Source organism: Globicephala melas, chromosome 2 (assembly GCF_963455315.2).
Source record: "Globicephala melas chromosome 2, mGloMel1.2, whole genome shotgun sequence".
Taxonomy (NCBI): Eukaryota; Metazoa; Chordata; class Mammalia; order Artiodactyla; family Delphinidae; genus Globicephala; species Globicephala melas.
Window position 1 is genome coordinate 57,722,447 of NC_083315.2, and position 24,093 is coordinate 57,746,539.

General features: G+C 43.0%; 1 protein-coding gene across 3 annotated transcripts in view; it reads left to right on the plus strand.

Moving 5' to 3' along the window:
* TMEM266 (transmembrane protein 266) overlaps positions 1 to 24,093 on the plus strand; it is a 144,316-nt gene that overhangs the window by 5,269 nt on the left and 114,954 nt on the right. Inside the window, exon 2 of one of the 3 annotated variants that reach the window (XM_060293954.1) lies at positions 6,817 to 6,890. The exons of the other annotated variants lie outside the window; for them this stretch is intronic. The gene's annotated coding sequence lies outside the window, so the exon portion shown is untranslated. The remainder of the gene's footprint in view (positions 1 to 6,816; positions 6,891 to 24,093) is intronic. 3 annotated transcript variants of the gene reach the window in all.

Here is a 24,093-nt window from a genome sequence, read left to right on the forward strand (position 1 = left end):
CTCCTCTTCCTCTTCGGTGTCTTTAATTGCTGCCTTAGGCAGTCGGAATTATCTGCCAGGAGAGAATTCCCCTCCAAGAAAATGCAGCCTCCCTAAAACTGCTTTTGATTTGTGATGGAAACTACTCAGTAGCTAGGACAGGGGCTGATAACTCAGTTCCCACAGCTCATTAAAACAAAGAATTTTAATAAGTATTTCTGCCTTTTGCAGCCCAGGTATTTGGAAGTCCAGACTGCAGTCAGGCAGCTCTTCTCTGGATTTCATTCTCAAGCCATAAGGCATGCAATGCTTTCTGCTACTCTTGGTTCGAAACAAGTCCGAAGCAAGTTATTTCATCCGTGATTCTCTCAGTCTCCCACCCCAGTTTCAGAACTGCCATCATGTCCAGCCAATGCCATATATAGTATGGTCAAGTACCTTTCTCCCATAACGATTTCCCTTCAAACAGTTAAATCTTTGGTTTTACCTGAGTTTAACGCAGTGTTTTTAAAAAAAATTTCTGTGACACTTGCTAATTCTCTTTTAACCATGGCTACTAAAATTTGTTAGTTTTGCCCTTCAAAACAAAAGAACAAGGTGAATTATATTTGTAATCCCTCAAATAAAGAAAATGTTCCATTGTTTGGGAGGGCATAGTCTCAAAAGAGAAGCCTGGAAAATTCTCTCCCATCTCTCCCTGTCCTTCCATTATCAGTTTCTACCCAGGACTCTATCACTCCCCACTTCATGTCCTGCCAGGAACCCCGGTCCCCACCCTTCTACGAAACAGAACTCTTAAAGGTCACGCCTTATTGCCTAATCACAAATCCAGTGGCCCTTTCTCAGATTTCGTTCCTGATGGCTCAGCAACATCTGACCCCATTGACTCCACTCCTTGAGATGCTGGCAGCTTCTTCCTAATGTGTCTGGTCTTTCCTCAGCTCCTATCCTTCCTGTTCTATCAAGAGGCAGTCTGGAGAAGCAGTTAAGAGTGTGGGCTCTGCCCAAGGGGTGAATCCTGGCTCTAGCCCTTGCTAACTATGTGACTTTGCAGGAGTGATTTACAACCCTGTGCCTCAGTTTCCTCCTCAGTAAAATGGGAAGAAGAGTGGCTATGTCATAAGGCTGTCAGGAAGAGGATGAAATGAGTGTGCCTAGAAAACAGTAAGGACTCAGTCAGTGTCACCTTTTATCATTATAACTTCCTGTTTGGATGCCTTTGGAGACTCTCTTGTAGCTGCAAGATAAAACCGTAACTTTAGTGCCTGATTAGTTTGCTTCCTGCCCCTGACCCTTTCCAGTGTGTGCCCACTTCCGAGCCTTTGCTCTGCCCCTCCTTCCCTGGCCAGAGGAGGGAGAGAGCTGAGGGCTGTGCCTGCCTGGAGGCTCTGAGCACAGACCGCCTTGTAATGAAAGACATCCTCCCTTGGGCACCAAGCCTGTCCCTCTCAGGCAGATTATAAATTACTTAAGGACACCAGCTGTGATTTATACTTAAAAAAAAATATACGCCTCAACATTTAGCACTATACTTTACACATAGTAGGAATTTAACTCATATCTTTGGACTGCCAAAACATTATAGGTTTTCTTGGTCCTTCCAAAATCCTTTTTCCTCCTACACTGAAACTTCTATTGGTCAGTCCTAAAGCCCAGTTAAGCTTTATATGGGAAAATTGAGTCAACACCACAGGGCGAGTTAACCACTTCTACGTTTTTGGAATGAGGAGGGATATACAGAAATCATTAAAATAATGGGATCACAGGGAGTAATTTAATGCTTTTTAAAAGGAGTTTGAAATGCTACCAACCCATGAAGCTGTTAGGATTTTATAGTGTGTGGAGCTTTTTTCTGTCCTCACACCATCACTCCCAAGTAAAGTGAGCCCTGAGGGTATAAGTGGAAAATCTTCAGACCTTGTCACAGGCCTGCTCCTGAGCCAGTGCTCTAGTCCTGTTTTCTTTCCCCTTACTACCCAGGTGAAGAGGACATTGAGGTTGAATGAAGATCAAAGGAAGGGCTGCCTACTTAAAAAAAAAAAAAAATTAATCCCGTTCCTGACGTTCTTCGTTCTTCGTTGGCACAGCAAATGTTCCATCAGTTTCTGCTGTGTCTCTGAGGTCGTGTACAGTCACAGAGTTGGGCTACCAATAAAACCAATAGAATTTGTGCTTCCCCTGGAAACCTTAAGGACCATGTTCTTTGCATCTTGAGATTCTATAGCAGGGTTTTTAAACCTCAGCACTTTTGGGACCGGATAATTCCTTGTTGGGGGGAGCTGTCCTGTGTACTGTAGGGTGTTTAGCAGTATCCCTGGCCTCTACCTATTAGATGCCAGTTGCACTACCACCCTCCCCCAGTTGTGATAACCAAAAACGTCTCTACACGTTGCCAGATGCCCCCTGGGAACACTTGGCATCTCCCATTTGAGAACTGTTGCTCTATAGAATCAATCAAGAAAACTCAGCATCTTACCGTTTTGTAGAATACCAGAGTTTAGACAGTTGGGGGCAATTGAAGATAAAGATTTTAATAGCTATGAAAGGTAAATTTGGGTTTGAAATTACTAACACAGAGAAAATTTAGTGTTAATAAGCAGTTCTAGAGTCTATCATAAATAAGAAGAAGTAAACAAATGAAGCAGTTACAGAAATTGAGACCATTCAGGTCTGAACACAACAGCACAGTCTAGGACTGTTTCAATCATCCTTGGAGTATTTTTGTTGGAATTGTATTTAAGTGCCCCACATACTTTTAGGCATTTGACAGTAAGTATATTAAACCAAAATTCATTAATATTTCTAGTGAAATCTTGGTTGATTACCAATGGAGAAAATTATATTTGACCTAAGGTAGGCTGGCTCTCTTCACCAGAGTCTGCTTCTGACCACAAACCTGCTTGAAAACAGCACTTTCAGGCACTTCAGGGGCGAAGTAGGAATGACAAGGCACTTTGGGCTTTGGTGAAGGGCAACAATTGATCAGCGATCTCCATGGCTATTAGAAAATTTAACTGTATACTTGTGATTTGAAACCCACCTCCAACTGACAGTCACCATTGTGTTCTTTCTAAATGCAGTAGCTAATTTGCATGCCATACCCCAAAACTGAAAGTAATAGTTAAACATACAGCTTTCTGAAAAACGTTAAGGCTCCAGCCTTAGGAGAGACCTCCTTTGGTCAGAGATCACATTTGGTATATTAATTGCCTTTGAAAAGGAAAAACATACACAGAGAAGACCCCAAGATGCTCACTACCCGAGAGTAGAGAAATAAGCCTTGTGCAGTTTCTTGAATCAAGAAGGTCAGGTGGAATTACTGATTCCACAGGTAATTGTGATCATCTTCAATGTTCCAGACTTGTGCTAATAGGTAGAAGGAACTCCAGTGCTGTGGACTGGATGGGGACCCCCAAAATGCATATGTTGAAACCCTAACCCCCAGTGTTATTGTATGTGGAGATAGGATCTTTAGGAGGTAGCTGTCTGCAAGCCAGGAAGAGAGCTCTCACCAGAACTAGACCATACTGGCACCCTGATCTTGGACTTTTCAGTCTCCAGAACTCTGAGGAAATAAGTTTCTGTTGTTTAAGCCATGCAGTCTATGGTATTTTGTTATGGCAGCCCGAGCTGACTAATACATCCAGCATCCTCATTGTACAGATGAGGAAACTGGACCCAGAGAGGTAAACGACTTTCCCACGGTCAAGCTACTAGTTAATGGTAGAACTGGAACACAAAACCTAGGTTTCCTGACTCCTAGTCCAATGTCTATTCCCCTTTCCCCACTGCCTCGGGTCATATAGCACTTTTTTTTTTTTTTTGCGTTATGCGGGCCTCTCACCGTTGCGGCCTCTCTCATTGCGGAGCACAGGCTCCGGACGCGAAGGCTCAACAGCCATGGCTCACGGGCTCAGCCGCACCGCGGCATGTGGGATCCTCCCAGACCGGGGCACGAATCCGTGTCCCCTGCATCGGCAGGCAGACCCTCAACCACTGCGCCACTAGGGAAGCCCCATATAGCACTTTTATTCATTATCTCTAGAACCCGTGGCTCATCACAGTCTTTATACTTGCCCTGTTTATCTCAGCATTGTTGTGAGGATCAGTGAGATGGTACAAAAAAAGGCAGTTTAAGTTCCTGAACTACAAAATATTTTACTAATATAAATAGCATACTCAACTCAGATTGTGCCTGGATAGCAGGAATCTATTTGGCTCTGAAAATTGTAAGTTGACCTCTAGTCAAGTTGGAACTTCTGTGAGGTAGTATTAGGCTAGGAGGTCTCAGGTAGGGGGGTTGGCCCTTAGCGTTAGGGAATGAATCAGAGGACGGAGAAGGCAGAAGGAGGTAGGGCACCTGGTTCAGTGGTGTACCATCTCGAAGAACAGCTGAGAGCAAGACAACTGCTCTTTTTTGTTGAGTTGTAAAAGTTATGGGTGATGTGAGTTTGCCTAGTAAGAGAAATGTCCCTCTTATAAGGACAGAATATCAGAGCTGGAAGAGAGCTTGTGGTACCACTTGGAGTTCCTGGTGGTAAACAACAGAACAGTTGATGAACTACAAAATATTTTATAAATGTAAATACAACCATTCTCAACTTTTATTTATTGAAAATATATCATGAAGGAATATGCTTATCTGAAAGTAACAGAAGGTCTGAAAAACAGTGGCTTGAATAGGTAAATGACTTATTTTTATTGTGTAAGAAGTCTAAAGGTGGTGGTCCAGGCTTGCCTTGCCGCTCAGAGATATCATCAGAGGCTAGGGTTCTATTTAGCATTTTGTTCCTCATGGTCATGAGCAGCTGCTTCACCTCCAGGCATTTCATCTGTATTCCAGGCAGGAGGAAGGAGAGGGACAAGTGTGAAGTGCAAAAACTTTCTCCTCTCCAGTGCAAAAGCTTTCTCCTCTCCAGGTTTTGCCTTCATTTGGGGGAAGGGACTTATTCCTTTATTTTAATAATCAGAACTGTATCACATGACCACTTCTTAATGCAAAGGCATCTGGGGATTCAAGTATTTTGCTTTCTAGCTTCTAGGGCAGAGGGAAACAAGGGAGAAAGAGGTTGAATGGGGCTTGTGAGTCAAGTTGAAATAACTATCACAGAAGAACATGGCATTTCTGCAGAATCATAGGGGACTAGAGAGCCAACCTCAGCAAATAAGCAAGGTGGCCAGGCACAGCTCGAGGGCACTGGGCACTCCTGTACTCTTCTAGGCTGGTCATTTCCAGTCAGCATTCATGCCATACCCCTGGACTTCTCATTCCACCACAGCTAGACTTTTGCATTCTTAAGGATTCAAAGTCCTCAGCTGAGCCTGGGTCACATTTCCATGCTGTAGTATATGGGAGGGGTAGGGAATGAGACTATATGGCCTCCTCTTGGGCTTCTGTGATGGACCAGGAAGGAGTCTGCCTGCATCCCATCTTGGAATTCCTCCAAAACAAGAGGGTAGTCCAATGCTTTGTAGCCACAAATATTCACCATCCCCCTATTTTATAGATGGGGACCCTGGAGCCCAGAAGGAGGAAAGGGCTCAGTCTGTACCACTGAGTGGGTGAACGGCAGAGGCGGGGTTTTGTCTTATCCTCGTGCACCCGATCTGGTTGGTTCCAGGGAGGCAGCTCCCCTCAGTCTTCCCCTCAGAGTCCTTGACATTCCCTAAGGTGAGGGGATTTGTCCTTGGAGGCGGCCCCTCCTTTTCCCAGCAGTCCGTGGGCAGTTCCCTTTCTCTCCCCAGGACCTTCCCGGCGGCTCCTTCCTCTTTGTGTAATGTCTTCCTTTCCAAAAGTAAGAACTACCCTCCCACCTTGCAAACAACACTTAGGACTCTTCTAAGAGAATACTGACTGGGATTTTTTTTTATGAAGATACTAGGTGGTACGTATCCCCACCTTCTAAAGAGGAACAGCTAGGCACAACCGCTCAAGATTTATGTAAAGGTGGTTGAACTTTTCTGGCTGCCATCACCCACCTATATAGCCTGTGTGAAGAAAAGACTAGACATTCAAGGAGAGTTGATTCCCTGGGCAGAGTGTGAGGGACAGTGCAAGGGTGGGGGGTGGGAGAGCGGGGAGAGCCTTGATTCCAAGGGAGAGGGCTCCCAGAGCACCATCAGTTTGGTGCCCCTGACTCAGATCCTTTGGAGATTCCCATAAGGCCTTTTCAGAAGTCATAGCTGCATCCCACGGCACATTCGGCATTTGGACACCAGCCCAGAGAATGCTGTCAGCTGAGGGAGATCTAGAAACAGTCAAGTGCAGAGACTTTAGTCCCTTGACTTCAATCCTTGACAACTCCCCCACCCCAGGCCCACCAGTGATCCTGGGAAACCAGAGCCGTGGAAGAAGGGGAGGAGGAGAGAAAGCAGATTTCACTCCCTTCCCCATCGCAAGACCTCAAGCTGTGAGCCATGATCACAGACAGTCTGAGCCACGATCAGGGAAAGAGCTTTGAGCTGGATGTGAGATTGAAGACTTGATTTAGACCAGATGAGTTTTTGTTTTTTGAAACACCTGAAAATTAGTCTTAATGGCTGAAATGAGGTGGTTCTCGAAAGTGTAACCAGAAAGCTATAGAGTCTGTTTGAAGACAAAGGTTGGAGAGAAATAAAGCTGTTCTAGTCGTAACCACATTCAGGCTGTTATTACTCTCCTTTTCCAAAGATAACATTCCAACTTTTGAGAAGAAGCACGGGACTAAGGTATGAGGATTTCTGGAGTCCAGCCCCAGCTATTCCACACGCTAGGAGGGCAGCTCTAGAACAGTCACTTTACTCTCCTGGGTCTTGGCATCTTCTCCCCAAATGATGGGATTGTGCTTTGTGGTTTAGGTGTTCCAGAATAATTTCTCTACTCCTCTGAACCGTGCAGTGACTTAAAACAGCAGGACAAAATAATTCGCACAGTGAGTTTGCTTTTCAAATTGTATTTCGGTTCTATTTGTTGGAAGACTCAAGCATAGATGAATGGCATTTGGCAGGAGAAAACCTTAGTACACCCGAAACCTTTAATTATACACGATAGGCAGCTCTGTAGCTTGGTCTGTGTCAAAAGATGCCACATTATCAAATGACACATGGTAGAGATATTCAGAGTTTTTGCAACAGCTCGTTCATCTGTAGCATGATTGGCCTGTGTCAGGTAGCATCCACGTTTTCACCTGAGTCTGCGTTTGAAAACCTGAGGGCTCCTGTATTTAGATTAAAGGCCTCTTGTCTGGTTCCTGTGGAGATGAGTCCGTTGAAATTGATGACACTCAATAGGAAGTTTGGGGCCCATAGCTAGTGACACGTATTTATTTCCAGAGTTTGTATGTAGTTAAATATTATCACCACACTAGGTATAAGTTTTATACACAGCTCTTTATGTATTTTGTTACATATGTAATATATAAAAATCACACATAAGTAATACATAAATACTTTTCCTGCAATAAGAAGATCATATGTAATCATATGTAACCCTAAAGATAATTATTATTCCCCTTTTGTTCCTATCCTTTCAGACTTGTTATACATGTATACATATATTAATTATCTTTTTCTTTTCATTATTATTTTGGTAAAATACACATAACATAGAATTTACCAGTTTGACTAATTTTTTTTTTTTTTTTTGCGGTACGTGGGCCTCTCACTGTTGTGGCCTCTCCCGTTGCCGAGCACAGGCTCCGGAGGTGCAGGCTCAGCGGCCATGGCTCACAGGCCTAGGCGCTCCGCGGCATGTGGGATCTTCCCGGACCGGGGCACGAACCCGCATCCCCTGCATCGGCAGGCGGACTCTCAACCACTGCGCCACCAGGGAAGCCCCAGTTTGACTATTTTTAAATGTACAGTTTAGTGACATTAAGTACATTCACATTAAGTTCTGGAGATCTATACGAAATAGAGCCTATCATTAAGTACATTCACACTGTTGTGCAGCCATCACCACCATCCACGTCCAGAACTCTTTTCGTCTTGTGAAACCGAAACTCTGTACCTGTTAAACACAAAAACTCCTTTGCAGCTCCACAACCCCCTACACACACTCTGTGTTATTGATGTCACAAATTTTCTCTTTATATCTTACATTTTTAGGTAGTATACGTTCAGTTTAATAACCTGCTGAAGACAGCAAGGAGGCCTGTGTAACCAAAGTGCTGTGACGAAGGGGGTAGGAAATGAAACTGGAAAGGGAGCTTGCAGGGCCTTGTGGACCATGGTGAGCACTTGGACTTCATTTAAAATTAACTGGGACATCTTTGGATAGTGGAGGGCAGAGGAGTAACATGACTTAGTTTTTCTCAGAAGGTTCACTGGGCTCCTCTTTAGAGCGTGACTGGTAGGGGTTGGGAGAGGAAACACGAGAGCAGTGGGGAGGCTCTTTCAGGTGAGAGTTGATGGTGGCGTGGATCAGGTTGCTGTCAGTGGAAGCAGAGGCAAGTGGTTGGATTCTGGATATATGTTGAAGGTAGAGCCGGTAGGATTTGCTGATGGATTGGATGTGGGGTGGGAGAGAAAGAGGAGTCAAGGTTGACTTCAAGGTTCTGGGCTCGAGCAACTGAATGAAACTGCCATTTCCTGAAGTGGAGACGGAGGAGGAGGAGATTTTAGGTGGGGGGAAATGAAGAGTTCTGTTTCAATCACGTAAAGTTTTACAGTCTATTAGATGTCTCACTAAAGAAGTTCAAGTAGGCAGGCAGATATGCAAGTCTGGAGTTCAGGGGAAAGAATGGGGCCAGAAATAGAAATTTTGGAGAAAGCCTGTGTGGATGACATTTTAAGCCGTGAGATTGAATGAGCTCACCTAGGCCCTGGCAGAGAGGATAGATGTATAAGATATGAGGCTTGAGTACTGAGCCCTGGGGCACGTCACCATTTAGAGGTCAAGAGGAGGTGGAGGACCCAGGGAAGGAAACTGAGAAGGAACATCCAATGAGGGCAGAGAAAAAGAGAACAAAATACTTCAAGAAGAAGGAATGAGCGGTCCGTTGTGTCTAATGCGGCTGAGAAACTGAGTGTCGTATTTAGCAACGTGAAGGTCATGGCTCGTACTTGGGATGCGGCTCCCGTCACCAGGGTCTGTGTCTAACCGATGATGTGGGGGGGACTCCTGAATCAGGCAGTTCTCCTTCCTTTTAGTGCTTCTGATTCTTAGTGGTCTTCTGTCAGATATTCACATACATTTTGAAATTGGGGCTATATTTTGTCTACACAGATGCTTCACCAAATCCTGTCTGGGAGGAGAGGAAGACACTTTGGGTCCTCTAACTTTCCTTCCTGAAAGATCTATGCCATATTTCTTGATAGAAAATCACACTCCCTGTCTTAACAGTTACCACTTACGTAAAAGAACTTTACCTTTTAGCTGAATGTTAAACATCTCATCCTCTAGGAGATAATTATCTAATTTTCTAAATCAGTTGACTCAAAACAAGTATTCTCTCTTCTCTTGGACCTTCCAAGCAAACAGGTGTTTTTTTCCTGCCTCACAATGGAGAGCAGTCTTGTTTTGGTGTGATCTGTGCTTTAACCATCACTAGTTCCCCTTACATTCATCAACCAACAGTTATTTAACAAAATTCCGACAATAGACTGTATTATATGCATCGAGTCTAATTGGAGAAAGAAACTCTCGGGAAGAGTTTATCAAGTCCCAGGCACAAGTGATTCCCACGGTCAGGGTAGGAAGACCTCAGAGGAAAGCAGGATTGTGAGAAGCTGTGGAGAGTAAGAAAATGTCATGCCCTGGGAAGGCGAGGGGTTAGCTGGGCCTCAAAAGGTAGAAAGGATTTGAAGAGGTAGAGTAAAAGATAATCATGCCAGATATTTGATATCATAGTCAAATTTAATGCTAATTGCAATTACAGTTTATAGTGACAGATTGGCCTGAAGAGATGTCAGAGATAATTCACATTGAATCATGAGCCCATGAAACCCATTCACACTGGCCTGTGCTTGAGAGGCCTATGATATCAAGATTCTAGATTTCCTTTCAGAGGGATATTGATGGTATATAGCGGTAGTGAGGTGCCTTAGAATTTAGAAATAAGATTGCCTTAATTTAGCTCTTCAGTCTCATTCATGTATGAGACACTGAAGATGTATGAATACAGATAGATAGGTCCAGTGTTCAAAAGCCTCGAATGGTGGTGCCAAATCCCCCCAACTGCGAAAGATACTCACATGAAGTCCCCAGAACCTGTAAATGTTACCTTATTTGGAAAAAGATGTGATTAAGTTAAGGATCTTGAGATGAGGTAATTCTGGATTATCAGTATGAAAGTCACGGAGAAGAAGACGTGGCAGTGTGGCCACGGAGGCAGAGATTGGAGTGATGAGACCCAAGCCAAGGAACACCTGGAATGACCAGAAGCTGGAAGAGGCCAGGACCAGATTCTCCCCCAGAGCCTTCAGAGGGAGCCCAGCCCCACTGACACACTGGTTTTGGACCTTTGGCCTCAAGAACTGTAAGAGAATAAATTTCTATTCTTTAAAAAGAACACCACCAGGCTTCCCTGGTGGCACAGTGGTTGAGAGTCCACCTGCTGATGCAGGGGACACGGGTTCGTGCCCCGGTCCGGGAAGATCCCACATGCCGTGGAGCGGCTGGGCCCGTGAGCCGTGGCCGCTAAGCCTGCGTGTCCGGAGCCTGTGCTCCACAACGGGAGAGGCCACAACAGTGAGAGGCCCGCGTACCGCCAAAAAAAAAAAAAAAAAGAATACCACCAAGTTTGTCGTACTTTGTTATAGTAGCTACGGGAAACTAATGCAGGCGGTATTAGTTATTATGGTATTAAACAAGTTGTAAATGTGGGTTTGGAAGAACCCAGAACTTTAGTTAAGGTTACCTGCTTTGTGATCTTAGGGAGGCAAGTCCAGACATAACTGTAATATAGCAAGTTTAAACATAATCATTTAACACCCTGTTTAGAGGACAGCTATGTGAATGGAAGTGGGGCAGTTGGCCCCAGACCATGGAGAAGAAGAGCCAGAAAACCAGAAACTTGCCGTGAATGCTGCAGACAGGCGGGCCTGAACTTTGCGGTCTGTCATGGTACAGGGAAGGCCACTGGGCCTCTCTATGGCCTGGATGGAGTCCCTTCCTCTTTGCTTGCTGGGTGGTGCCCTGCCTCCTTGCTTTCATTCCATACAACTTACAGTCACTGATCAGCTTCCAGGTGTGCTGACTCTGGGCCCCTGGCAGTGAACTTGAGCATTTTGGATCCTGAAAGAGAAGCTTTCTCTCTTTCTCACACACATACAGATCAATACATTTGCAGCCTTGTTTTTATTCCTTGGGAATTTGATTAGCATGATTTAGCTAATCATGCTAAGGTTGACTCAACCTTGAGATTGACAAAACTAGAAGCCGCATCCTGACACTTACTGAATTTGCCAGCCAAAGCCACACGATGAGACTTTTTGATAGACAGCCTTCAGATCTTCCAGATACTATCTAGTGTTATTGTTGATCCCTCCCTGCTAACTCAGGGACATCATGCTTCTCCCTCAATTTAAAATCTGGGAAATGCATTTATTCAGCAGACATTTTTTTCTTGGCGCTCACATATAGGGGTGTAGCTAGGGGCTGGAGAGCTCCTAAACATGCCCTTTAGGGAGAATGACCTCAGCTCCTGTATTTGTTTCCTAGGGATGGTGTAACAAAGTACAACAAACTGAGTGGCTTAAAAGAACAGAAATTCATTCTCTCACAGTTCTGGAGGCCATAAGTCTAAGATCAAGGAGTCAACAGGGCTATATTCCCTCCAGAAGCTCTAGGGGCGAATCCTTCTTTGCCAGTTCTGGTGGATTCAGGTCTTCCTTGGCTTGTGGCCTCATCGCTCCAAGCTCTGCATCTGTCTTCATTTGACCTTCTCTGTCTCCTCTTCTGTCTCTTATATGGAAAGCTGTCGTTGGATTAGGGCCTACCCTACTCCATATAACCTTATCTTAACTAATTACAAAGACTGATTTCTGAATAAGATCACATTCTGAGGTTCTGGGTGGACATGAATTTTGTGGGGATACTATTCAACTGACTATATAGCTCCTCAAGTTGGAAAAGCTGTCAGGGCTGGAATGAGTCTTAGGTTATGCTAAAATAAATGTGAGTCAACTACAGCACAGACTAAGTAGATACCAATTTGTTAAGTGCATGGGCTGTAAGATAATAAGGAAGCTTGGTAACGATCAAGAGACCACCCTCTCTGGTGGCAGCAGTGATACACAATGATGTCTCCTGTTAATATCCCTAAAGGCACCTCTCCAAATGGGGAACCTGCCCATCTGGCTCTCCTGCCCTCCTCTAATTCAGATCACTCCAGCAGTACTGCTCTCTACAGGTGGAACTAGTTCCCACATCGCCTGCTGTTCTCTGTGGGTGTGGATACCTGTCTCCTGGTGCAGGATCTTCACAGCTTTGTAGCTTTCCATGGACACTGGCAATTCTTCCAAAGGCTCTTTTTCTCCTCTTGGGATAGGTTTGTCTTCTAAGGGCTGCCCCACCCATAGTCACTCTGGTTATCACCCAAGTTATTGCCATCTTGGCATTTGTGCCCCAAGCTCAAAAGGTCACATGAAGGCATGTCTCCATGGCACTCTTGGACTCCATGGGACTCTGTGGAGAAGTTATTGATCTCATCTTTAGTTAGGTTAGCCTGTGATGTACTCCAGTGTTGGTTTTTTTCTGATCCTTCCCATCTCAATAAGAAGACAATGTGTTCTATGCCAAAGTGTTACATTCTAGCCTCCCAAACTGTCTTCTTATTCCTCATACACTGGTATGAGACCCTGGAGGGCACATTATGCAAATTAAACTGACCCTGTAGGCAAAAACTGCCTGTCCCACCTTGCACTGTGCCTAGGCTACAGCTGTATTGGAGCAAAACATCTGAAACCAGTGAGAAGGGACAAGAACTCACGTTCTGTGGCTCCCAAGTTGCCACAGGCCTTGAGTTCCAAATCCAGGTCACCCACTCACTGACAGTGTAGATCCAGGAAAGGTTTGTAACCTCCTTGAACCCAAGTTCTGTACATTGTAATTTATCTGTAAATTGGGCCTAAAACTATATACTTTGAAAAATTATGAAAATTTAGTGAGATGGCGAATGTATGTGAAAACTCCCAGCATTGTGCTGGTTGCACAGTCACCAGTCCATAAATCTGCTACCATATTTATGGGCAGAATCCATGACACAGCTGACAAAAAGTGATTGTCTGATAGCACCATGCAGATTCAGGAAAATGTCCAGTGAACCACGTGACTCTAATAACTACCAAGAGTTAGTGTCTTTTCTCTAGATCTTTCCCCATTTTCCTGCCCTTTTCTCTTACCTCAAAGGAAGAATGATTCTTCCTTTTCAAAACTGAAAATCTATGTATTTGTGATTCCATCCTTTCCACCTATGGCAGAACTGTATTTACATATTTCATCCCTTTACCTCTGTTGGCTGTATTCCCTCAACAAACCCAAGTTGTGCCTTTGCTTAAAAACACTCTTCCCCCAACTTTGCAGCCCACCCAGGATACATGTAATCTCTCTTTCCATTAGCTGTCAAACTCCTTGAACACTTCTAAAATTGACTAATTCACAAATGTCTGTTTCACATGACCCTGTCGCTGGGTACAGTGATGGACAGTGGACAGCCATCAGGCTGTCAGCAGAGGATGATACTACCAGGTCTGCTGCTGTTCTGTCTTGACCAAGACGGTGGCCACATGTGAGCAGCTTCTGGTCTGGCCCTTGCCCAACTCTTTTCCCTCACACGGGGCCCATTAGTCTCTGTTCTCAAACCTCTGCCAGCTTAATTTCAGTTTCCTGAACAGTCTCAGGTTCTCTCCCACAATAAGGAGCAACACACTTCACCTGATTAGTTCCTGTGTCTCCTTTAGATTCCAGTATTATTTGCTCAGGGAAACCTTCCATGCCCCCTCCACCCTATTTAGGACAGATTCTTGTTTACATATTCATAGACTCATCACTCCCTGTGTTCAGACCACTTAACTCAGTTTCTAATTCTGCATTTGTGAGTGTGATTACTTGGCTTTCTTCTCCACCCTTCCCTAAGCTCTAGGAGAGCAGGGCCCATGACTGTTATTACTCATTCTATGCATAGCAGCTAGTATAGTGTCTGTCTGGTGGTAGACCATCATTAAATAATGGTAGTAGTGTCTTCCAGGAGCTACTCCAGTAGCAAGTAGAAAATAATGTGTTCTAGTGCTTTGAGCAGAGTATTCTAATGGAGTTATATCCTGTATGTTAAGGGAGCACAGAATAGCAGCAATTAACTCACAGGGGTGTGGGTACAGGTGTGAAGTAATCAGCACATAGCTCTGAAAAGATGAGTAGGCATTCGCTATGCAAATGCAGCAGAGGGAAGGACTTAAACAAAGAAGTGAAAGAACTTCATGAGTTGAGGGAACTGAGTGAGGTTAGTATGACTGGAGTGAAGGGAACATGTGGAGAAGTAGCAAGAGATGAAGCTGGACAATTGGGACACAAATAATGGAGAGCCTTGCCTATTTCCTTTGGAATGTGAACATAGGTGGAGAGAGCCAGAGATGGTCTTTAAGTAGGAAAATAGTATGACAGATTTGCATTTGAAAAAGACTTGTTTTGGCAACTGGAACTCTCAGACATGGCTGGTGGAATTATAAAATATTAGAACCATACTGGAAAGCCGTTTCGCGGTTTCTTATAAAATTTAACATACACCTATCCCGTGAACTGGCAATTCTACTCCTGCATACTTCTCTAAAATTGAAAATATTATGTCCAAAAAAGACTGACACAGAAATGTTCATGACAGCTTTTTCATACGAGCCAATACTAGAAACAACTCAATTTTTCATCAACAGATGAATAGAAAAATAAGTTATGGTATATCCATACAGTTGGATACTACTCAGCAATATAAAGGAACAAACTAGTGAAAATGCTATAACCTAGATGACTCTCACAGACACTGTGTTGACTGAAGAATCCAGACACAAGATAATCCATACCATGTGACTCCATTTATATACAGTTCTAGAACAGGCAAAACTAATCTATGGTAATAGAAATCAAGATATCAGCTGCCTCTGGGTATCAGGGGCTTGACTGAAAAGAATCACAAGGGAACTTTCTGAGACTACAGAAATGTTGTATATCTTGATTTGGGTGGTGGTTCTGTTTAAACCCATCAAACTTTACACTTATAATTTGTGTGTTTTATTGTGTGTAAATTATGCATCCATTTTTTTAAGTACTAGAGGAAAAAGACTTCTTTGGAAGCAGTTGGAGCGTGCTGGAAGAGGGATTGAGAATTGAATTGGGGAGACTAACAATGCAGCTGAAAATTTTTAGGGCTGGGGTTTAAGCTGTGGGTTTGGAAAAAGAGGGGATACATTTCTGGATTTTTGAGGTAATAGGATTTTTTTTCTCTTCTCTCCTCAACCCCCTCCCCTCTAGCAACCACCTGTTAGTTCTCGGTATCAGTGCCTCTGTTATTTAGTTATGTTGTTCATTTACTTTGTTTTTTAAATTCCATATGTAAGTGAAATCATACAGTATTGTCTTTCTCTGTCTGTATTATTTCACTTAGCACCTCTAGGTCCATCCATGTTGTCACAAATGGCAAGATTTCATTCTTTTTTATGGCCAAGTAATACTCCATTGTGTGTATGTATGTGTGTGTGTATCTATAAATCTGTATATCACCACTTCTTTATCCATTTTTCTGTTGATGGGCACTTAGATTGCTTCCATATCTTGGCTATTGTTAATAATGCTGTAATTAACATAGGGGTGCATATATCTTTTCATTTTCTTTGGATAAATACCCAGGAGTGGAATTGCTTGATTGTATGGTAGTTCTATTGGCAGTTTTTTAAGGAGCCTCCATACTGGTTTCCAGAGTAGCTGCACCAATTTACATTACCACCAACAGTGCACAAGGGTTCCCTTTTTCCACATCTTCACCAACACTTGTCATCTCTTGTCTTTTTGATAATGGCCATTCTGACAGGTGTGAGGTGATATCTCATTGTGGTTTTGATTTGCATTTCCATGATGATTAGTGATGTTGAGCATCTTTTCATGTGTCTTTTGACCATCTGTATGTCTTCTTTGGAAAAATGTCTATTCAACTCCTCTGCCCCCCCGCCTTTTTTTTTTTTTTTTGCGGTACACGGGCCGCTCACTGTTGTGGCCTCTCCCATTGCGGAGCACAGGCTCCGGATGCGCAGGCTCAGCGGCCATGGCTCACGGGCCCAGCCGCTCCGCGGCATGTGGGATCTTCGCAGACCGGGGCACGAACCCGCGTCCCCTGCATCGGCAGGCAGACTCTCAACCACTGCGCCACCAGGGAAGCCCATCTCTGCCCATTTTTTAATCGGGTTTTTTGTCTTCTAGATGTTGGGTTGTGTAAGTTCTTTGTGTATTTTGGATATTAACGCCTTATCAGTTATATCATTTGCAGATATCTTCTCCCATTCAGTAGGCAGCCTTTTCGTTTTGTTAATAGTTTCCTTCACTGTGCAAAAGCTTTTTAGTTTGATGTAGTCCTATTTGATTATTTTTGCTTTTGTTTCCCTTGCCTGAGGAGACATCCAAAAACGTATTGCTAAGACTGATGTCAAAGAGCATACTGCCTATGCTTTCTTCTAGAAGTTTTATGGTTTCAGGTCTTTTTCTATGATGATCTTTTATTTATTTATGTTTTGCCACACGGCATGTGGGATCTTAGTTCCCTGACCAGGGATTGAACACGCACCCCATGCACTGGAAGCACAGAGTCTTAACCACTGGACCGCCAGGGAAGTCCCCCAGGTCTTACATTTAAGTCTTTAATTCATTTTGAGTTTATTCTTGTATATGGTGTAAGAGAGTAGTCAGTCTGATTCTTTTGCATGTAGTTTTGCCTAGTTTTCCTAATACCATTTATTGAAGAGGCTGTCTTTTCCCCATTGAATATTCTTGCCTCCTTTGTCGTAGGTGGATTGACCATATAAGTGTGGGTTCATTTATGGGCTCTCTATTCTGTTCCATTGATCTATGTGTCTGTTTTTATGCCAGTACCATATAGTGTTGATTACTGTAGATTTGTAGTTTGAAATCAGGGAGTGTGATACCTCCAGCTTTGTCTTCTTTCTTAAGACTGCTTTGGCTATTCAGGGTCTTTTGTGTTTCTATACAAATTTTAGAATTATTTGTTTTAGTTCTGTGAAAAAATGCCATTGGCATTTTGATAGGGATTACATTGAATCTGTAGATTGCCTTGAGTGATATGTTCATTTTAACAATATTAATTCTTCCAATCCATGAGCACAGTATGTCTTTCCATTTGTTTGTGTCATCTTTGATTTCTTTCATCAATGTCTTATAGTTTTTCTGAGTACAAGTCTTTTACCTCCTTAGTTATATTTATTCCTAGGCATTTTATTCTTTTTGATGTGATTGTAAATGGGGTTGCTTTCTTGATTTCTCTTTCTGATGGTTCTTTTTTAGTGTATAAAATGAAGGTGATAGGAATAACAAAACTTAAAAAGTGATAAGAGGAAAGAGTTAAGAAAACTTCGGGTTGTACCCTTTGGTAGGTAGGTATAGTTGGTGAAAATTAGGAAGCAAGTTTTCGAGGGAGATTTTTGGTGGTGGGAGATGAGTTGAGTTCCAGAAATGTGAGCTTGCTGTGCCCCTGGGGCATCTCCACATCCAACAGGTGGAGTTAAATATGGGTCTGAAGCCTGGGGATATTCCAAGGCTGGAGATAAGGATGTGGGGTCGCCAAGAGGTAGGCGTCATTGAAATCATCATGAATGGGAGCAGAGACAAGATCTAAAAACAGAACCTTGGAAACCTTGACATTTAAAGGGCAGTAGAGAACAAGGAGCCCATGAAGGAATCTGAGGAAATGTAAAAATGTGCCTCATAGAAGCCAAAGAAGGGGAAAGTGATTCAATAAATAGGCAGGGTTGATGTCAAATGCTGTAGCAGTCAGGTCAGAAAAGAACTGCTTCCACACCACTTCCTCTCTCCTAAGCCCTTCAGATCTCATCAGCTCCTTCCTCATGCTACTGAAATGCTTTTTCCTCAAGGTGGCCAGAGACCTCCAAGTCTCCAGATACCGGGACCTATTCCCAGCCTCATCTTCAACCTCCCTGCAGCATTTGACATCATTGACCATCTCCTTCTCCTTGAAATTCTCTCCCCTAGGCCTTTGTGACTCTATAGGGTCCTTATTACCCTCACGCAACCCTTTCCATGGTTCCCCTTCCTGCTCCTGAACATACTCGTTCCCTGAGGTTTTGCCTTCTTTTCTTCCCTTGACATCGAATTGAAGCATCTTCTCATGGTTAGATCTGTGCTGGGTGCTGATGATACCAGTAAGTGTAACACAGGCCTGGCTTCCCAGGAGTTGACAGCATAGCCACAGAGGAAGAGGAAAATAGATCTCAACAATATTGTATGCTAAAAAGTTATTAGCAGGGTTCTCTGGGAATGTGGAAGGACAACTGAGCCTGAAAAAGTTAGGAATGAAACAGTAAATAAGAATGCATAGCGCCGTGAAGGGGAAAGTCTAGGAAGGGATGGGATCCTCAGAAATTTCTATGGCTGAAGTGTATGTAGAAAATGTGGGTGTGAAGGGTGAGAGGAGGGGTGGAAATGTAAATGTAGAGAGGTAAATTGCAAAGTATTTTGTATAATCCTAAGGAGTTTAAGCACTGTTCTATATATATAAGCAGTAGGGAGCCAGCTGGGGTCTTAAGCAGAGGAAAGGTATGATCACACACACACAAAAATTTTTGGAAGGTAACTAGCTGAATGAAGGATAGAGAGACTGGGAGGAGGCTGGGGACAGAGGGGCCAGTTAGGGGGCTGTTTCCGTAATTCAAGTGAGAAATGATGAGAATTCGAATTAAGGTAGCAGTGAGAATAGGGAAGATGATGAAATTCCAGAGATATTTCTGATATAGACTTGAATAGATTAGGCGACTTGTTGGGAGATATGAAAGAGGGAGAGGTTGAGGATGACGGCACAGTTCTTAAATAGGGAGATTTGGGTCAATGGTGACTCCATGATCCCAAATTAAAGCCACAAGAATGGAAACAGCCTTTGAATGGAGGTAAACTGATGATTAAGATTCAGACATACTCGGCAATTCCCTGGCAGTCCAGTGGTTACGACTCAGCGGTTTCACTGCCAAGGGCGCGGGTTTGATCCCAGGTCGGGGAACTAAGATCCCACAAGCTGCACAGCACAGCCAAAAAAAAAAAAAAGATTTAGACATACTAATTTTTTTAACATCTTTATTGGAGTATAATTGCTTTACAATGGGGTATTAGTTTCTGCTTTATAACAAAGTGAATCAGCTATACATATACATATATCCCCATATCTCCTCCCTCTTGCATCTCCCTCCCACCCTCCCTATCCCACCCCTCTAGGTGGTCACAAAGCACCTAGCTGATCTCCCTGTGCTATGCAGCTGCTTCCCACTAGCTATTTATTTTACATTTGGGAGTGTATATATGCTCATGCCACTCTCTCACTTCATCCCAGCCTACCCTTCCCCCTCACTGTGTCCTCAAGTCCATTCTCTACGTCTGCATCGTTATTCCTGTCCTGCCCTTAGGTTCTTCAGAAACTTTTTTTTTAGATTCCATATATGTGTGTTAGCATATGGTATTTGTTTTTCTCTTTCTGACTTACTTCACTCTGTATGACAGACTGTAGGTCCATCCACCTCACTGCAAATAATTCAATTTCGTTTCTTTTTATGGCTGAGTAATATTCCATTGTATATATGTGCCACATCTTCTTTATCCATTCATCTGTTGCTGAACATTTAGGTTGCTTCCATGTCCTGGCTATTGTAAATAGAGCTGCAGTGAACATTGTGGTACATGACTCTTTCTGAATTATGGTTTTCTCTGGGTATATGCCCAGTAGTGGGATTGCTGGGTCATATGGTAATTCTATTTTTAGTTTTTTAAGGAACCTCCATACTGTTCTCCATAGTGGCTGTATCAATTTACATTCTCACCAGCAGTGCAAGAGGGTTCCCTTTTCTCCACACCCTCTCCAGCATTTATTGTTTCTAGATTTTTTGATGATGGCCATTCTGACAGGTGTGAGGTGATACCACATTGTAGTTTTGATTTGCGTTTCTCTAATGATTAGTGATGTTGAGCATCCTTTCATGTGTTTGTTGGCAATCTGTATATCTTCTTTGGAGAAATGTCTATTTAGGTCTTCTGCCCATTTTTGGATTGGGTTGTTTGTTTTTTTGATATTGAGCTGCATGAGCTGCTTGTTAACTTTGGAGATGAATCCTTTGTCAGTTGCTTCATTTGCAAGTGTTTTCTCCCATTCTGAGGGCTGTCTTTTGGTCTTGTTTATGGTTTCCTTTGCTGTGCAAAAGCTTTGCAGTTTCATTAGGTCCCATTTGTTTATTTTTGTTTTTATTTCCATTTCTCTAGGAGATGGGTCAAAAAGGATCTTGTTGTGATATATGTCACAGAGTGTTCTGCCTATGTTTTCCTCTAAGAGTTTTATAGTGTCTGACCTTACATTTAGGTCATTAATCCATTTTGAGTTTATTTTTGTGTATGGTGTTAGGGAGTGTTCTAATTTCATTCTTTTATATGTAGCTGTCCAGTTTTCCCAGCACCACTATTGAAGAGTCTGTCTTCTCTCCACTGTATATTCTTACCTCTATCAAAGATAAGGTGACCATATGTGTGTGGGTTTATCTCTGGGCTTTCTATCCCGTTCCATTGATCTATATTTCTGTTTTTGTGCCAGTACCATACTGTCTTGATTACTGTAGCTTTGTAGTATAGTCTGAAGTCCAGGAGCCTGCTTCCTCCAGCTCTGTTTTTCTTTCTCAAGATTGCTTTGGCTATTCAGGGTCTTTTGTGTTTCCATACAAATTGTGAAATTTTTTGTTCTAGTTCTGTGAAAAATGCCATTGGTAGTTTGATAGGGATTTCATTGAATCTATAGATTGCTTTGGATAGTATAGTCATTTTCACAATGTTGATTCTTCCACTCCAAGAACATGGTATATCTCTCCATCTGTTTGTATCATCTTTAATTTTTTTCATCAGTGTCTTATAGTTTTCTGCATACAGGTCTTTTGTCTCCTTAGATGTACTAATTTTGAAATTATTATGCAGAGTTTAGTTAGAGCTCTGTTTCAACACAGAGATGGTGGCTGAAGTCCTGGTGTTAGATGAGCCTTTTCAGAAAGCCCATGTAGAAGAGACCGTCAGTGGGCAGAGATGGAGCATCAAAGAATATAAGCATTGAAGTTGTGTGAAGAGAAGGAAAAACTTTAAAGGAAATAAAAGCAGAAAGGAAGGAAAGAACAAAGAATCCCCAAAACCAAGAGAATAAAGAGTTTTAAGCATCAGACGGTCATCAGCAATGTCAACTTTCACAGAAAGTTTCAGGACTAAAGGTGTCCGTTGTGTTTGGTAGTTAGGAGGCTCCTGACTAACATATCAAGATCATTTTTATTGCAGGGCAGGGGTGGAAACCACAGTGTTGAAGTAGGAAGAGAAAAATTAGAAAAAGCATAATGTAAAATTATGTCACATTCAGGCATGCAAATACTCAGAACATCTACTTTCCACATAATTTTACTCAGGAAAATTACTTGAGGATGTAACTCCAGCGTAAATAAAAGGAATTCAGCAAAGAGGAGGACATGGTATCTGAGGTGGAAAAAAATGGAACCGGGCCTCCCTGGTGGCGCAGTGGTTGGGAGTCCGCCTGCCGATGTAGGGGACGTGGGTTCGTGCCCCGGTCCGGGAGGATCCCACGTGCCGCGGAGCCGCTGGGCCCGTGAGCCATGGCCGCTGGGCCTGCGCGTCCGGAGCCTGTGCTCCGCAACGGGAGGGGCCGCAGCGGTGAGGGGCCCGCGTACTGCGCAAAAAAAAAAAAAAAAAAAAAAAGGAACCAAGCCAGGATAACAGCTGTGCAGCAGATCCATAGAGTAATGTGTCCAAAATTCACCATTTAACAGGAAAATTAGAAATCTTGATGATCTTACCATAAGATGAAGAAAACATATATATCTACTTTCTGTAAGAAAAAAGGCAGTGAGAAACTTCAGAAGTATAAAGAAAAACCTGCGGAAGATGTCTGGACTAAGCGCGAAGCATACTAAAGTATAGAATGATTTTGAGCAGCTTGATGGCGTACAAGAAAAGAAAAACAAACCTATATACTTGAACTTTTTCCATCCAGAAACTTCGATAGAAATAGTGTTACATCCCTTTCTGTCCTGATTTAACCACACTACCTGATTCTGCAGTGGATATAATCATAAATATAAAGGTTGCTTATTGCTCTACAAGTTTTAGATGCAATTTATGAGCAATTTGCAAAGCATGCAAAAATTCATGTAGCTCAGAAACACACTCTGAATGATTTAAACCTTGACATGTAAAGAAGCATTGGTAATCAATCAATCAGCTAATCGAAAGTTGGAATGTGGAGAAGGGTATTAGTAATTTGATAGCTAACATTTACTGACTCTCTACTATGTCCCAGTCCCTATCCTAAGCCTACTATAGGTTATTGAATTCATAACAAAGCTATGAGTTAGGTGCTATTTTTATATCCATTTTCCAGATAAGAAAACTGAAGTACAGAGAGGCTAAGTAACCTGCCCAGGGTCACACAGCTAGAAAATGGAAGCAATGACATCAGCACCCCAGCCATCTGGCTCCAGAGCCTACATCTACATACAATCCACTGTCCTGTCTCCTCAGGAGAGGCCGAGAGAAGTGTCCAGGCCAATGACTTCATCACACATCCTGGAGGGGCAGGAGATACTGACCCAAATGGATGCAGCAGACAGGAAACATATATTTTAAAAAGTAACCTGAGGTGGTTGCCTCTGCAGGTTAGGACTGGGGGGTGGGAGGCTGAGAGGAAAACTTTTACTTTCTGTCATATTATATACCTGTGTACCATTTGAATTGTTATTACTATGTGCATAGATTCGTTTCATCATTTAAAACTCCTGGGCTTCCCTGGTGGCGCAGTGGTTGAGAGTCCACCTGCCGATGCAGGGGACATGGGTTCGTGCCCCGGTCCGGGAGGATCCCACGTGCCGCGGAGCGGCTGAGCCCGTGAGCCGTGGCCGCTGGGCCTGCGCGTCCAGAGCCTGTGCTCCGCAATAGGAGAGGCCACAACAGCGAGGGGCCCGCGTATCAAAAAAAAAAAACTCCTACCCTTCCTTTAGGGTAAAAGTTTCCTCCCAAAGCTTCCCTAATTCCTTTAGTAAAAAATGGGCTTTCAATCCTCTGAGCTCCTGTAGGGTTTTGTCTCTGTCTCTGCCCTCTTTAGAACCCACTGCTTCTTTATTTTTTCTATTAATTTTTGTGTTTTTAAAAAAATTTTATTGGAGTATATTTGATTAGAACCCACTACTTCTGACGTTACTACAGTTGCCTTTGAAAATGCCTTGAGGACAGCATCTTTGCCAGATTTATCTGACTGATCACCATAGCCTTGGCACCATGCCCTGCCTATGGTATATGCTCAGTAAATATTGAATGAACTGGATGAGTGGCTTCTTTTAGCACCAGATCATGTCCATTTCCTTCAATTGGGGGAACCTGGAAATGTAGCTTAAGTATGTCTATGTGTCAGTCATTGTTCTGCCACTGGGGAAGAGGGTGGTGGGAAGAGAAGGAGGTGTGGAGTGGACACTCTGCCTCATTCTTCTATAAGAGCAAAGTCACAAAATGACAACGCTGAAATGAACCTTAGGTCACTACGTCCAACCCCATCATTTTACAGATGAGGAAACTAAGGCCAGGGAGCAGAAAGGACTGGAAAACCTACAGTTAAATTGTAATAGCTGTATCAGCTTAAGTTCTTAAGTGTTTTTTTCCTAATTACCAAAGCAATACATGTTCAATGCTTAGCTTGAGTTTTTTTTTTTTTTTAACCCCCTATAATCTCTCTCTATTTCTACCTGAACATGGTTTTGAGCTTTTATTTTTCTCTTAGAGGTCATGCTTTGTATGTGATATTTTAAGCTGGCACAGATTCTGTTTGGATGTCAGTGAATGATGGATGGGTGGATAAATGGATGAATTAGTGACTTTCCCAGGATAACATA